The sequence below is a fragment of the Protopterus annectens genome, chromosome 11.part0 (assembly GCF_019279795.1).
Source record: "Protopterus annectens isolate FY-2018-M chromosome 11.part0, PAN1.0, whole genome shotgun sequence".
Lineage (NCBI taxonomy): Eukaryota > Metazoa > Chordata > Ceratodontiformes > Protopteridae > Protopterus > Protopterus annectens.
The window spans coordinates 479,707,951-479,720,870 of record NC_056745.1 but is presented as its reverse complement, the minus strand read 5'-3'; the positions used below and the strand labels follow the sequence as shown (position 1 = coordinate 479,720,870).

General features: G+C 43.1%; 1 protein-coding gene across 1 annotated transcript in view; it reads left to right on the top strand.

The window, feature by feature from the left end:
• OSBPL8 (oxysterol binding protein like 8) overlaps positions 1-12,920 on the top strand; it is a 3,324,100-nt gene that overhangs the window by 181,486 nt on the left and 3,129,694 nt on the right. The window contains exon 2 of the mRNA XM_044087980.1: positions 7,585-7,687. The gene's annotated coding sequence lies outside the window, so the exon portion shown is untranslated. The remainder of the gene's footprint in view (positions 1-7,584; positions 7,688-12,920) is intronic.

The following is a 12,920-nucleotide window of genomic DNA, read 5'->3' as shown; positions in this document are numbered from 1 at the left end:
AAACAAAGAAACATATTCTCCACAGTCCGTAAGTCTCTTTCTTTAATAATCATCTACTGTTGCAGCACTCCCAACACATAAGCACACACATACACATTAAAATCCCCAACATTTAAAAATGACATTGTGCCCACTTGATTTGCCACTATTGATGATCCGCCAAAGCTATGCTTACTGTTGTCCAATCTACCACTGCTTAGACCCCACCAATGAAAAAACAGTACGAGGTGCTTTTTTTGTCTGAAAAAACAATACAACTTTATATGCTATAGTCCCGCATAGTCAGTCCACTACTGACCCATTAACCCTAGGCTGCTGTCTCATTCTTACTCCCTGGAACTGCATTACCCTGGATGACTACTTTTATTTCCTAAGCAAAAGACACAAATTAGAAGATAAGGCAAAAATTCAGACATTCTTTGAAAATCCATACAGTTAAGAGGTATGAGTTCATGTTCAATACAACACTCTCCCTGTCAGGAAAGCCACAATTTAATGAAAGTGTACTTTTAATGTAAGATATATTTATGAGCTAACTTGTTTGTGTTCAGTAGGTAGACTGATCATTGTTAGCCTCTTTGTGCATGCGTCTGTGTCGTGCACACATATACACACACTCTTCTACTTTCACGCACACAATTCTGCTTTCATGCATGCACTCACTCCGTACTTACCTATTAACACAGGTAATTGCTGTCCCTTTCAAAGGCAACAGCGGCAAACCCATACATGAGTCCCTCTTCAGCGAGAACACACACACACTCCCTGATTGTTCGGCGCAAAATAATGGCGTAAACACACTGACCCTTTTTTGGCTCAAAAACAAAACTAGAAGGGTGCTTTGGTGCATGCGCACACCAACATGAGCGTTACAGGTCACGTGAGCAAAAAACACAAAACAAAAAGTGTTTTGGGGCATGCGTACATCGATGTTGCAGTTAGAGGTTGAGGGCCGCATGGAAGAGCTCTGAGGGCCGCAGGTTGGACATGTCTAATCTAGAGGGAAAGCAAAGTAGAAAAAAATCACTGCTATTGTTGCCGCATTTTGATGCAGCGAAGACATTTAATATTAAGCTGGGATTTTGAGTATGACAGTAATAGCATTTGCTTACTCTGATAAAATAATGCGGTTAATAAGGAGGACAAATGAATGGTCAGAGGCAAGAATTAAGGTGGGAGATTTCCTCTCCAGCAAGCTGTGTTTGAACAGCGGAAGCAGGCAAGGTGTGTCCTATTTCCCCTTTATTTGCATTTATATTTAGAAAAGAAGGGACTCTCATTCAGAGACGCAACTGGTATGGTAACCAAGAAAAGTTAGCTTTATTTTAAAATTATATAATTTTGTACTTTTTTGGAACATTCTGAGACAGTTTAAAGTTTTTTTCAGGATGAAAAATTAAATGAAGTTGTAAAATTGTTTATAGAGGTAACTGTATCCACACATGAATTGTTTCAGACATACCCATATTTATGGTGACATGATAAGGTGAAGTATTTAGCTGAATGGCTTAAAAGAAATTTTATATTATGTCAACTAAGGAAATGTGGGAAGAGATTAATCAAAATATAATATAAAGATTGAGAAGCTGGATGTAGGTTCGTAGGTGTTTACTAGGTTAACGACCACAAGGGCCTTTTTAAGCCTAGCCATGCATCCCGAACCTCTGACAAGTTATGATACCCTTAATAAGTATAAGCATGGGCCTGGGAGATGAACCATTTACAGGTTATCTGTTTGCAGTGCATACACACTACCTGATGACCTCGGTGATCATTGCCTCGTCTACATTATCAAATTTAAGGCTGAGATCACCCATCATCACACCTATAAAGTGACAAGAAACAGACAAAACTTTACCTAGATAACATTCTACAAGATCTAAAAGCTGTCAACTGGTCTAAACGTAAAAGACTTCCACTAGATAACGCTGTGACCTTATGTAACACTAAAATGTTCATCGTGTTACACTGTTGCAGTCTTTACACTTGGGTTATCCTGCCGTCAGGCGGTCCCGCAGTCAGCCAGAGTTCCAAAGTCTTGGTCCCTACTACCCTTATACGGAAAACTTAAACCCACTTTCCTAGCAGCAGATCACCTCCCAGCTGAATTCCTGTAACTAGCTGCTGATGCCATCACTATCCCAGTCTCTACCCTCATTAATAGATCCATTTCCGAGGCAACCATTCTAGCCATTTGGAAAATTTAACATGGAATACCCCTACATAAAGGAGGTAAGTTCCACAGAATTGTCCAACTATATAGGCCCATAGCCATTCTCTCACCTCTAGCAAAACTTTTGGAAAAGTGTGTCCACATACAACGTATGGACTACCTTAACCACAGTAAACTTCTCACAGAGTCCCAGCATGGTTTCAGACCACACCATAGCACCACATCAGCATTCTTATCTTTCACCAATGTCATCAGTCTTAATTGCAACAACATGCTGTTATCTGTTGTCTTGCTGGACCTGTCTACGACGTTTGATATGGTCAGTCATCAGCTTCTACTTAGTATCCTGAAAGATGTCTTCCTGGACCATCAATCTCTGCAATGGTTTCAGTCCTATCTATGGGGTAGACAACAGGCTGTCTTCTGGCAGGACAAACTGTCATCACATCTCCCAGTCACCTTAGGAGTCCCTCAGGGCTTTATTCTTGGTCACCCTCCTCTTCTCTTTCTTCATAAATGACACTACTATCCCAAAGGCACAATGTATCCAATATGCCGATGATTCCACGTTGATTTGCTCTTACACCTCACCAGCCAATCTGCTATCTCTAATGATTGTTTATTGATGATATGTATAGTAAGATATAAGCAGTGAAAATGTTTCTAGTCTGTTTAGTTTTATATACAGGTCAGGCATATTTTTATCAACTAGTACAGAAGTTCTAGATCATAATAAAGAGTTGAAATAATATATTGGGAGGTGAAGATGACAAGAGTCAAGTGGAATAAATTGACTTACCCCTTCAAACAAGGTAGTTTATGGATGTCCTTCATGGATGCATCTGCAGTCATAACAACTGGGTTGTCCTGTCGTCAGGCAGCCCTTCAGTCGGCCGGATTCCAAAGTCCGGGTCCGGCTTCGGCTGATGTCGCACTTCACCCGACGTCATCTCTGTTGGTCTTCGGGTATAAAAGCATCAGCCGACGCCATTTTCCTCAGTCTTTCTTGCCGCGTGGGCTCATATATATATATATATATATATATATATATATATAAGTGGATCTAGTTATAAATCAAAGTGGAAAAGGAGGATGATGAAACACAGGAATGGGGTGGGATTTTTAAGGAATAAAGAAAAACTAAGAGTTTGGATGCAAGTCCTTGAGGAAAATAACATTACAGAATGTTACATTTATTAAGTAATTGAAAGTATTCCAAGCACTAAGCCAGTGTAGAAATGGAGAAAGAAGATTTTGCCAATAGGTATGTCTGGAAGATGGTGTATAGAAAACCGCAAGAAGGCTCTTTATTTACTCGAGCAAAATTAGCAAAGTGACCAAGATATTGGGTGCAAGTAATTTGAAACTGAAAGGTAATAGAGTGGGATGAGGCTAAACAGAAGTTTGGACTGCAGGTTAGGGAAGGATTCCTATATAAGGGATTAATGACAGGTTAGAGGCAAAGAGTGTGAGATAGATGAGTGCTAAATGAAAAAAATAGCTGCTGTTGAAAAGGGGATAATAGGTTATATAAATTATATAAGTAATGGACTCAACCAAAGGAGGTTAGAAAATATTGGGACAAGAGAATGGAAAGGAAAATTACAAAAGAATAATGGGAAGACATTGGTAAGGCTCCCAAGTATGCAACCAAGTCTAGAAGGTTTAGGATTTTTGCTTGAATGTATTTGTAAAGGAAGATTATATCTCACATAAACATCAAGGGATTTTTTCCCTCAGGCAACTAACAAATGCTGAAGGTGTTTTAAAGAAGAGAGAGGAAAATTGGAAAAGTTCTTTTGGGGGGAATGCAATGAGTTGGAAGATTTTAAAGATTCCGTACAGAGAACTTTGACAGAAATGTTGGATAAACAAATGACTGTAATTTAAGAAATTAATATTTTGAGCTAGGTTATAGAATTTGATTGACTAGATATAGCAAGGTCTTAAGTTTAATGTTGCTATTTGCCAGAGAAACAATTACTAGAAAATGGAAATCAGTATTTAAACCAAATATAATTGAAGTATTGAATACTGGAAAGGTGGTTAAAGGACTGAGTGTGCAGTCTTTAGAAAAGGGAAGGAGAACATTTCTTAGAAATAAATGGAATTTGTGGGAACAATATATGCCGAATACTGTTCAGGGGGAGGAGTGAGATTTAAGAGAAGGCAGGAACTGACTACCTTGTATAATGCTGAAGTGAATGAAAATTAAAAAGAAAACATAAATACTGTTTTACAGTGACAACAGAAACTGTTTATTTCTACTAATTTATGTATACTAGTGTTACTGTTTAATTGAGGATGTTTTAAAAAATGTACAGACAGTACTACTGTAATGTAATGTGGTATATTAACAGGCACGGGCAGACAAAACGTATAGTCCTAGAACTTTGGAATTACCATGAATGTACATGTCTAAGCAGTATTCATTTCAAGTAGCTAGAATATTCTGGTAGAAAACTTGATAAGAAATCTAACAGTCATTAAAAAGTGGATGGATCTCATGCTTAGATTCGTTTGAGTCCAGGGAGTGCCACCAGCTGCCCTTGTTTTCTTCTCTGCACTCCTGCCGGATGCCCAAGTAGCTGGTGCCTTCTCCATCTGATAAGGTCAAGTCATGCCGTACTCTTCCCAACCCTTCCCCTTATTTCAAAGATTTTGGCTAAGGCAGAAAAGAGACGAGAATTTCATGCTTATAATCACCTTCCAGACAAGACTGGTTTCGTTTTTGTTCTCCCAGGTAATGGACATGACCTAGATGAACTCGTGCATCATGCCCCTCAAAGTTAATTTACTTATTCATCAGGAGGGGACAGTTGCATATTAACATCCAAACTCAATGTTGAGAATATGATGGATTTAAGACTAGTGGCACACAGGCACTTGCTGTCACCAGAGTTGCTGAACCTCATTCAAGGTGAAAGGAAGCCCAACATCAGTAAAATCCTTCTTGAAGTGGAAAAGGTGTTAAAGTTGATGCAACCACAAGACAGTTGTCAGTTGCTCAGCCAGCATTCCAGTGATTCTTTATTACTTTTCACAAATATTTTTTAAGAGCATCAGTTCGATTCTCAGCTAGAGCGTCTTCTGTGTGGAGACATGCGTGAATGGGCGTACCTTCGTTGAAAGTCGTGCGTCAGGCCTGGCAAGCCGGTATGTAAAAATCAACTGCCAATCATTAGTGGACCGGAATTCCGCTGTGGCGACCCCTAACCGGGAAAAGCCGAAAGACACAAACAAACAAACCTGTTCCTCTGTGAAGGTGCACCTATCTTCCCATTTTCTACAGTTATATTTTCCGTTAGGGGTACCCTCTACTTCATGCCACTAAGGAGACCCACTCTTCAGTCTTGGGCTTAAACTTTTATTATGAAGCTGACCCCTCTGCCTTTTCATTCACATCCAGTTGGCCAATCTATCCTTCATGCCTAAAGTAGTTTCAGACCTTATTTTGAATGTGTGTAATCTTCTCCCAGGAATACTTTTGAGTCCAAGAGTGCATGGTATGCATGTTGCCTGGCAACTCAAATGCCTTACTAACAAGGTAAAGGACATCAGATGATCTGATTTGCTTTTCATCCCCTTCATGCCAGGGATGTTGAATAGACCAGAATCCAAACAGACCTTAAAAGTATGGTTATTATAAGGCTCCTCCAGACGCTAAAGCCGTGATGTATTCTAGTAAGGCAGCAGTCACTGAACAGACATCCTTCAAAAACATTTCAACACGGAGCTTTTTTGAGGGCAGGTCACTTGACATTTAGGCATACATTCTCCTAGTGCTACAAAGTTTACATCTATTCTAAAAGCCAAGCAGTGCTGAAATGAATGTCTTAACCTCCTCTTCAAATAAGGGGTTAGGGACTGTGTGTACTGCTTGGTATTTTCCCATCATTTGGAATATGAGTAAAGCAGTGATTACTGTGAGGAACATTTTATATTTATGTGAGAAGATACTATAACAGTAAATAATTAAGTAACAGTAAGTAATCAAGTAAAGGGGGATTAGTGCTGTAGTAGGAGTTCCCATCCATCTTTCTCCTCTCATTATGGACCTTTTTATCTTCCTTGTAGAGCAGAGAAAATGGTCTATTTTGGTGTCTACTTCTGTCTGGATTGCCTGATAAGGAATAGGATGCATGTTTATCTTGTAATCACCTGGATGTAGGTCTCCATGTATAGCTTTCATCTCTAACGTTTTGTAGGATATCATAGGGTGAAGAGTTAGTGTTGGCAGATTTCAGGACATTCTCCTAGGAAGGAGAAGGAACCTCTCCATATGTGTCTGCATTTTCTTCTTTTTTTACTTACTAGGGAGAAATGCAGTTTTGTAGGTAGCTTTCTAACCACAAAAAACTGAATTTAAGATGTTTGTGGTGCTGTTTGTTTTACACCCTAGTTCTAGCTGACATCATAGATGTGAGAAATGCATTTTACATTAGGAGAAAAGGCACAAGTATTGCTTGGCAGTTCTAGCTGGAGTTGATGTGCATCTGTGACTAAATTTAAGTTAGTTGAAATTTTACTACAACAGTAAACCCAGTGATGAAACAGCTAATGTTATAGAGTTCCTCATGCAGTTTTACTTTCTAACCTTATCACTTTGATCTTTGAGAGGCCCTTCAGCCTTGGGTACTTACTTCTGTCTCTCTCTGCCTGTCTTGCTGGCTTGGACTGCTCTTCCACTTCTGCTTCATATGGATTTCCTGATAGTTCTGGCAAGCTTATTTTGTAACCTTGTTTTCCTTTCTACTCTGTTTTACTAGAGTCAAAAATGGGTAGCCTGTGGCTGTGAGTGACCTCATAGATAATGTAGTATGTCACATCATGCATCAGCAGTAGGCAAGCTGTCTTCCAAACAAAGGAAACAAAGAAAGAATGTAATAATTTTGCTGAAGGATAGTTTTTGGAAAAGGAAAAACAAACTGTTGCTCACTGAATAGAGCCTTCTTGAAAATCAGCTGATGTGGTTGCATATCTGTTATTTGTGCTTGCTTTGCAGAATTGTACTTGGTATACGTAAGCCATGGTTTCAATTTCAAAAGACTTGCTGTCAGTAAAAGTGACTTACTGCATTGTACTACACCAGAGTAAGTCACACTGAGCACAGGTCCTTTGGAGTCTACCCCTGGTTTAAGGCTATTTATAGACAAGTCTTACACTGAAATCACTTACACCAAGAGCAAGTCTTTCGGAACTGGGACATTATTTTACACTGGAGTAAGTCACTTGCACTGAACAACTTCTTTGGAATCTGGCCACATGTATTATGTATCTTGTAACAGGTCCTGCCAGTTTTATGTTAAGTTACTGTGCTTATTTAGTTGCTGTATTTTCCCTTTGTTTTTTTTAAGACATTTGTCAGTTTGCTGTCACTGTTAATATTTAATGTTTGTTCATTCTTTCAGATATGCCAAATGAACATCTGGAAAAACTCTTTCTAAAGGGGATAAAACAGAAAGTGTCTAGGAAATGGAGACAGTATTGGCTGAAGGAGAACTTGAGAGAACTGTAAGTTGTTGCTTTCAGTTTTTGTCCTTGCATTGTTCAGAAAGGGAGTATAAAGTACATTGCTACTGTTCAACCTGTGTGAAAATTCAGATGCGTTAACATCTAAAGTCTGCAGTTCAAAATCTTGCTGTTCACGTAGGACAGTTATGTGCTCTGATAAGTCTGTACTTCAGAGTTATGATTATTAATCCTCATTGCTGGCAGTGATGAACTTTTGATGCTCTTTTCTCTCTCTCTTTCTTATGAATAATGAACAGAGATTCTAGTAAACACAGTCCAGCTTGGATAGCTTTGAGAAACTGAAGTTGCTAATATCTTAAAATAAGTAAAAAAGAGACTGAAAATGTATTTGTATGTAATAAGAGGTCTGGTAAGAGGAGATTCATCTTCTTTTACCTGCCAAGATGTCCTATTACATTTTCCCAGGTTGCTGAACACTCCACCTTTCCCATCATGTAGCGCAGGTGACCATTCTGTCCAGATCTTCTTTTTGTCATAATGTTGGTAAGGTAGTAACAAGTGAACATGTGGACCCAGTCTGTTTATTTTTTAAATAAAAAAAAATAATAATAAATGTATGTATGTAAGTAAAACTTTGAATGTAATGGGATCCTATCTCGCCTACATTCATGACAGATGGGTTCGGAGCCGATCCATCGGCTCCGACTCGGCAACTTATACACTAGCACGAAGTCTCTCATTGGCTGGGCTACTCCCTATCCCAGGATGCACTACACCTGCTTCCCCAGATCTCGTTTGCCGCTTTACAAGCTGGACGTGGTCTCGACTTGGCTGGAGCTAAGTGGTTCTTTTTACCTTTATTGGTCCTTGACCTTGGGGTTTTTGTCATATATTAACCAAACAGCTGTTTTAACAGCTATTCTTTATACTATTTGTGACTTTTGAGTGCTTGAGTGTCTTCTGGTACTTCATTTTTTTAGTCGGGCAAGGCCTGTTTAAGTTAGAGGGCCTTTGCCCTACCCTTTTGTACTATTTAATTTTAATTTCCCTTTGTGGTTAATTGTTTTTCGGGCCAAGCCCGTTTAAATTAGAGGGCTTTGGGCCGTTGGACTTGTTTTGTCTGCTTGTTTGTGAGGTAAATTTTTCCTAAGTGCTCGCGCCAGTGTGTCTCGCGCTTTTCAGTTGGCGCTTTTTTATTATAGTGCTTACTTTTTGTGGTAAAGTCATACTTGTTGTAGGGCCTGTACTGTGTCTAAAGAACAAAAGTCAGGTTTTAAAAAATGCACTCGGTGCAGTTATAAAATGTCCATAACAGACAGCCATTCAATCTGTGTTTATTGTTTGGGGCCGAAACATCTGCAAGAGACTTGTAGCATATGTCATGCTTTTTCTGCTAGAGTTCTTCAAGAACGTAAGAACAAGCTGATATTGAAAGGGCTTATCAAACCTTCTTTTGAGGAAGCCTTAAATCCTCCTGTTGCTTCCAAAGAAAGATCGTCGGCACCGACAAGTCCGTCGGAACCGACTTCTAAAGACAAAATTGACCTCTTCTTCCTCGGCTCCACTGACTTGGGGCCGAGGGTTGAAGTCTGCCTCGATACCTCCTACTTTGGCTCCATTGCCTTTGGAGCCGCAAGTTGGAGTGTCGAAGGTGAATCACCTCCGCCGGTTCCAATGGCCGGAGCCGGTGGAAGTGTGCAGCTCAGACTCTTCCCCTTGGCTCAAGAAGGCTCCTTCGGTGCCGATGGTGGTCCATGATGTGGTGGAGTCGGCGCCGATAGTTTTGGAGCCGTATCGAGCCGGTCCCCTTCTCTCGGAGCCGAGAAGAAAATCTTCTCGAGTGTCTACCTCCTCTAAATCCTCGAGACTTTCGGATTCGGACCTGGATAGGGTTTTACAGAGGCTTTTCCAGTCTCCAGTGTTTACTAAAATGGTCTCGGCTCCAGCACAGTTTGCTTCGAGCCGATCCCCTCCAACACATTTGATTCCTCCTCCAACCTCTTGGAGCCGTTGGAGCCGGTGGTGGTGGAGCAATGTGGAGCCATACGGTCGGAGCAGAGACCCTTACAGGCCTTCGGCTCCGACTATGCTTCCTACCCTGTCCTCCGGTTCAGGGTTTGGTACTCGACCTCTTCAGCCGGGCCCGAGGAATACTTTGGGATTAGGTGCTTGGTGCCTAGTCTTCCTCTCGAGCATCGGCTGCTGGAATTCCCAGTGCCATCGTGGCCTCTAGACCAGTGACCTCCTTGGACTCTGGAGGTCGCCTTTGAGGCCATGAGGAGCGCGCTGGCCATGCCTTTGCCGGTTCAACAAGTTTCTACCTCACCGTCCCTAGATTTGGAGACTGGTGCCTCTGTTGTGTTGCAGCCCCCTGGCAGCGGGCCCCAGGGCCTGAGGATACCCATCGAGTTCCAGCCTTCTTCGGGTGGTCCGTCCGAAACTGCTTCGACGAACCCCCACGGAAGAAATTGTGTAAGAGGAAGCACGTAGACTCCCAAGATGAGTCTATTACATCGGATACTGACCTCGATGACGCAGAAGGGTCCCCAAATCATCTTCGGATGATATCTCCTTCTCAGATATCTTGAGATTCTGAGACAGAGAGGTGACTGGCAAGCCAAAACCCCTTCAGCTGAGGAGTCGGTCTTCCTCAAGGCCTTTGGGGCCCAGCCTTCGCCTCCTGGGTGTCTCCGCCCTTGATGAACTCCTTGATTTGGTTTCTCAAGGTGGGAACACCCTGATTCTGTGGAACCGGTGCCTGCGAGGGCCCAATAAATTTTGTCAGCCCCCAGAAGGAATTTCTCACTAAGGGTGTGCCTGTAGATGCTTTAGTGGTGGCTTCTGCCACACAGCAGGACGTGGCAGAGGCTTCGGCGTCTATTCATCCTCCTAATAAGGATTCTAGGAGTATGGATAGGTACGGAAGCGCACCCTGTCCTCAGCGGCCTTTACCTTACGGTCGCTGAACTATTTATGTCATTTTACGAGGCTCCAAAGGGATCTTCTCAAAGAGCTACATGACTCTATTGTTGGTAATCTACCTGAGGCGCTGGCCCCGACTGTTGGCGCCAGATGACTACCCTTTTTCTATCGTTAACTCGTCCATGAGGCTCATTTCGTATGCGGCCGAAGGCGAGTAGAGCGGAACAGGCGTTGCCCTCAGGAGGCAAGCCTGGTTACGCTTGTGTTCGCTCACGGAGGCCTTCAAGTCTTCCTTCACGACGCCCTTTGATGGGTCATCTTTGTTTGGACCCAAGGTGAAGGACACACTAACTCGGTGCGAGCAGGAGGCAAGACTTTGACTGCCGTTGGGGCCCGTTTTCCGCTCCTTCCAGGCCTTATCCCAAGGCTGGGAGAGGAGGAAAATGTGGTTTAAAATCCCAAAGTCTTTCTCTACTCCACCCAGTGATTCCCCTCCAGAGGTGGGGATTTTGGAAGATGCCCCAGAGGTGGCAGAGGCCCCCGTAACTCTGGAGACCCATGATTCCTTTCGTGGTTCTTCATACAACCAGCGTTCCTGAGTTGTTGCCCGACTGTGCAACTCCGAGCCAGTCGGGGTCGCTTTGGCGCACCCACAAGCTTGGGAATCCATAACAAGCGATGGAGGGTGCTTCAGATCATTACCGAGGATATATCATACCCTTCAACAAACCCCCTTTCTTTAAGGGAAATCCCTGACGTGCCACCCAGTCACGGGATCAGGCAGCATTAGAGGTTTCAAAGCTGCTAGAAAAGAGCCATCCAGCCTGTCCCCATCGACCAGATCGGATCAGGAACTTACTCAAAGTTATTTTTGGTACCAAAGACAGGGGACTTCAGGCCCATTTTGGACCTCAGTTCATTGAATCGTTTCAAAGAAGTCCAAATTCGAATGGTCACTCTTCAATCTATTCTTCCTTTGCTGGAAAGAATGCATGGATGTGCTCCATAGATCTCCAGGACGCTTACTATCACATTCCCATAGCTCAAGAGTCCAGGAGACATTTACGCTTCCTCGGAGCCAGTCATTTTCAATTCCGAGCACTGCCCTTTGGTCTCACCACAGCCCCCAGGGTGTTCACCAAATGTCTGGCAGTGGTAACTGCTCACCTGAGAAGTCTGGGATTCCAGGTGTTTCCTTATCTAGGCGACTGGCTCCTTACTGCCACCTCCGAGCATCTACTACTCCAAGCGCTCAGAGCCACGCTCACCTTGGGCCGTTTCTTGGGGATCACGCTCAATTTGCAAAAATCTGTACTACAGCCATCTCAGCGTATTACTTTCATAGGCGCAGACTTAGACACAAAAGAATGCGCTATTTACCGCCAGGAACAATTCTGGTCTTACAAGATCACGTCACATCCTGTCTCTCCTTACAAAGAGTTGCCGCCCATCGGATCCTACAACTGTTGGGCTCGATGCGTAAACCATACTTTTTAGTTCCCTTGGCCAGACTTCACATGCGAATTTTACAATGGCTACTGTCGGTTCAATGGTCCTATCAGGAACTTCCCTTGAACCACTTAATCATAATCACGGAAAGTTGCCGTCGAGATCTTCATTGGTGGCTTCTCCAATCAAATCTCACCAGGGCGACCCTTTATACCTCAACGTCCCATTGCCACTGTGACTCACGGACGCCTCCCAGGTAGGGTGGGAGTCATTACCTGGACAGGTCGGTCCAAGGCACATGGCAGATCCAGGAAACACATTTGCATATCAATGTCCTGGAGATGAGAGCGGTACTATTGGTACTCCAAGCTCTCCATCACGCTCTCCCACAGGGCCCGATTACTATCCTATCCGACAACATGTCGGTGGTGTGGTACATAAACAAGCAAGGTGGAACCAGGTCTTACCCACTATGCAGAGAAGCCATGAGACTTTGGCACTGGGCGGTAGCTACCAACCGCTTTCTAATGGCAACGCACATACCGGGGAAGTCCAATGTGATTGCGGACAGATTAAGCAGGACCATTCTTTTACCCCACGAGTGGTCCCTCAAACAGAGTATAGCTGCGAAAATCTTCGACAGATGGGGTCTTCCTTGCTGCACCTGTTTGCCAGCCCGCACAATGCGAAATGCAGAGAGTTCTTCACACTGTTTCCTTCTCAGGGACAGATTCCCAGGGACGCTCTGACTCACATTTGGCCCCCCGGTCTTCTCTACGCCTTCCCTCCGTTCCGTCCTACCGAGGGTGATAGAGAAGGGGATTTAGTTGGAGAGCGAGATGATTTTGATTGCCCCGCACTCGCCTCGTCAAGTTTGGTTTCCCTTCCTACAGAGGCCCCC